This window comes from Lipotes vexillifer, unplaced genomic scaffold (genome assembly GCF_000442215.2).
Source record: "Lipotes vexillifer unplaced genomic scaffold, Lipotes_vexillifer_v1.1 scaffold717, whole genome shotgun sequence".
Taxonomy (NCBI): Eukaryota; Metazoa; Chordata; class Mammalia; order Artiodactyla; family Lipotidae; genus Lipotes; species Lipotes vexillifer.
Window position 1 is genome coordinate 24,091 of NW_006798707.1, and position 4,266 is coordinate 28,356.

Genomic DNA, 4,266 nt, shown 5'->3' on the forward strand with positions numbered 1-4,266 from the left:
ACTGAGACAATATTTCATTGCTTAACTTGCCCCTATTGGCCTTCAATAATGAAACTCTTCTTGACCCCAAACCTTAATGATGTAAGCACATATCTTGACCAAAGTACTTTCCTTCTCTTGAATTTCTCTAACTTTGTTTTTCAGTTCAACTCTTAGGGACTCAGTGAGAGTATCTTCTGGCTGCCTTATGGCATGATATTTAATAAACTCCCCACATGCCTTGCACACAGCATGTGAGTGTTGGTTAGATGGGGAACAAGGCGAGCTTTGCAAAATGGGTATCAATGGAGCACGAAGCTGACGTCAGGCTGCGTGGTTCACCGAGGGCCTCCTCTCCTCGCTCTTTGTCCCTCATCCGGGCATTTCCAGGACGGAGGTCGCTCTCGCCAGGCCGGCCTGCTTCCAGGTCTCAATAGAGCCATTGTGCCGGAGGCTGAAGCAGTCTCCCATGGCCTCCCTCGGGGCAATCTGACAATCCTCAGTCGGCTGGCACATCTGCTCCTCCAGGCCAGAGGTCAGGCCTTTTACATGGAAGTCTCAGCTGGTGAGAGGAACGGGAATGATGAGGCCTGAAAATTCTTCACTCTTTGTTCTTCTGATGGGTGACAAGATAATTAGTCCAAATGAGCTGCACCCTCTCCCAGGCTGTATTTAGCCAAATTGCAGAGCTTTCTTTCCCCTGGAGGAGCCTGGGACTCCTCCCTAGGAGATGGCAGTACCAGAAGGGGAACAAAATCAAGCAGGCTGCCCACAGCCATGGTAGGGCATGCTCCCCCGGTCACAGAAGCGGGATGGCGGTGCAGCTGGCGTCCAGGATTCAGGAAACCGGGGTCCCCCGCACAACTCTGCCACGCAGACTCTGTATAACCGAGGACCTTTATCTCCTCTGGCCCTCAGATTTTTGTATGTTAAATAAACATGATAATCTCTTCCTCACAGGAGCGTGATGAAGATGAAATGGGATAAATTTTTTAAAGCACTTTATGAATTGTAGATGTGTGACACGGATGGAGGTATTGCCGTGAATAATAGAAGCGCCCAGATGTCCCCCTTTACAGAGGACCAGAGCCCACTTAACTTTGACATGTGACGTTCTGTCATACGTATGAAATACGTTTGCCATAATCTTCTCTCCCGTCCTTCTCTCTGGGACCACTCGTTCCCAATCCTCAAGCACATGGTTAATGCTCAATAGAGATTTGATTGCAAATATTACTATTTGTGATAAAATATTAAAATAGAGAAAAATTGATTCAGTAAACAGAAAAGTCGCACTATGTATCTAATTGTCTAAAATACATATTTGCAAATAAATTGAGGAGAGGTGATGTTTAAAAGAGCATTTTAAAAATTCCCAACAAGTACACTTAAAAGAGTATGTAACATTGATATGCCTTTATTTATCCCTTCAGCTTTTTAAATTTAATAATTTTAATATAATTTGAAATTATTGAACTCTTGCCTCTTACTGATAAGACTTTTAAAAAACCTTCCTTCCCCTCTTGTTTTGTTTTATTTCTCCATCTCTCAAATGTAAAAGAAAGTTTTAAATTGCAGATGAAGAATTCTATTTGATTCAACATAGATTTACTGAACACCTACTATGCAGAACTGAAAAAGAAGATTGAGATCTATAATTGTTTTTTGTTCCTCCAGTTCACCCCTGTCATAAAATTCCAGTTACAACATACACATGGATAGACTTCCATTCAATACCCTGTATCTCGGTGTTTTGAAGTTTTTCTTCAATCTAATTAATACATGCAATCCATAGTTATTGGATAATAATGTACTGTCCCTTCTCAGTAACTCATCGTACACCCTCCCCCCACCCCTGGCACCTTTCAGTCAAACAATGAGATTGAAGCTTATTGCCCTAGGAAAGAGAAGCATGGACACTGGCTAAAACAAAGAAGTTCTAGCTCAGCTTTGTGCTTCAAACTAGACTTTTTTTTAAAGTTCATTACATCAAACTAAAAAGCTTCTGCACAGCAAAGGAAATCATCAACAAAATGAAAAGGCAACCTACTGAATAGTTGAAAATATTTGTAAATCATATATCTGACAAGGGGTTAATATCTAAAATACATAAAGAATTCATACAACTCAATAGCAAGAAAACAAACAACCTTATTAAAAACTGGGCAGAAGATCTGAATAGATATTTTTCCAAAGAAGACATACAGATGGCCAACAGGTATGTGAAAAGATGCTCTGCATCACTAATCATCAGGGAAATGAAGGGCAAAACCACAATTAGATATCACAATTAGATATCACAGCTGTTAGAACGGCTATTATTAAAAACAAGAGGGGCTTCCCTGGTGGTGCAGTGGTTGAGAGTCCGCCTGCCGATGCAGAGGACACAGGGTCGTGCCCCGGTCCGGGAAGATCCCACATGCCGCGGAGCGGCTGGGCCCGTGAGCCATGGCCGCTGAGCCTGCGCGTCCGGAGCCTGTGCTCCGCAACGGGAGAGGCCACAACAGTGAGAGGCCCACGTACCGCAAAAAACAAAAAACAATAAATAACAAGTGTTGGTGAGGAATGCACTGTTGGTGGGAATGTAAACTCGTGCAGCCACTATGGAAAACCGTATGGAGGTTCCTCAAAAATTTTAAAATAGAACTACCATATGATCCAGCAATGCCAATTCTTGATATTTATCCAAAGAAAACAAAAACACTAACTTGAACATATGCACCTCCAAGTTCATTGCAACATTTTTACAATAGCAAAGATATGGAAGCAACCTAACTGTTCATCAATGCATGAGTGGATAAAGAAATTTTTAAAAAGACATGGAGGAAACTTAAATGCATGTTACTGAAAGAAGGCAATCTGAAAAGGCTACATACGCTATGATTCCAACTACACAACATTCTGGAAAAGGCAAAACGATGGAGACAATGAAAAAGATCAGTGTTTGCCAGGGGTTGGGGGGAGGGGGGGAGGGAGGGATAGGTAGAGTACACAGGATTTTTAGGGCAGTGAAACCACTTTGTACCACACTATAATGGTTGATACATGTCATTATACATTTGTCAAAACTCATAGAAGGTACAACACTAATGTAAACTACGGACATTGGGTGATAATGATGTTTCAACTGATTTTAATAAATATACCACTCTGGTGTGGGATGTTGGTAGTTGGTGGGTAGGGAGGTTGTGGGTATACGTTAACTCTCTGTACTTTCCCTTCAGTTTTGCTGTAACCCTAAAACTCTTCTAAAAAAAGTTTATTAAAAAAATATATGAATCAATAACTGAAAGAACTGCAAGGAGAAAGAGAGAAATCTACCACTGTAGCTGAAAATTTCAATATTCCTCCCTCAATAATTGATAGAGCAAGTAGACAGAAAAATCAGTAAAAATATGGACTTTTTCAACCAAATTGACTTAATTGAAATTTATGGTACACTACCCCAATGGCAGCAGAATACACAATTTTCTTTTCAAAAATGCACAGAATGTTATGAGCCATAAAACAAGTCTTAATAGATTTAGAAGGATTCAAGTCACACAAAGTATGTTCTCTGACTACAATGGAATTAAAATAGAAATCTATAAGAGGTTGATATCTGAAAAGTCTTCAAATATCTTGAAACTAGATAACACACCTCTAAATTACACATTGGTCAAAGAAGAAATCAAAATCAAAATTAGAAAGTATTTTGAACTGCAGAGAATTCAAACAACAACATATCAGAATTGTTGGAATGCTACTAAAGCAGTACTTGGGAAATATATAGTACTAAACACATTATAAAAAAAGAAAATTCTTGAATTAATGACATCAGCTTCCATATTAAGACATTAGACGAAAAAGAACAAATTAAGCCTAAATTAAGCAGAAGAAATGAAACATAATAATAAGTATCAGAGTGGAAATCAATGAAAAAGAAAACAGAGAACCAATAGAGGAAATCAATGAATCCAAAGCTGGTTGAATTTTCTGATGTCAATCAATGTAATTCATCATATTAACAAACTGAAAAAGAAAACCCATATCAAATCAATAAATGAAGAAAAGGCATTTGACAAAATCCAACATCCATTCCTGATTTAAAAAACAACAACAACAACAAAACCCCCCAACTCTTGGCAGGTAATAAAAGGGAACATCCTTAGCCTGATGAAGGGCATCTAGGAAACACCTCTAGCTAACATCATACTTAATATGAAATACTAAATGCTTTCTCTGTAAGATAAGGGAAAAGGATTTCCACTCTCACCATTTCTTTTTTTTTTTTTTTTTTTTTTTTAA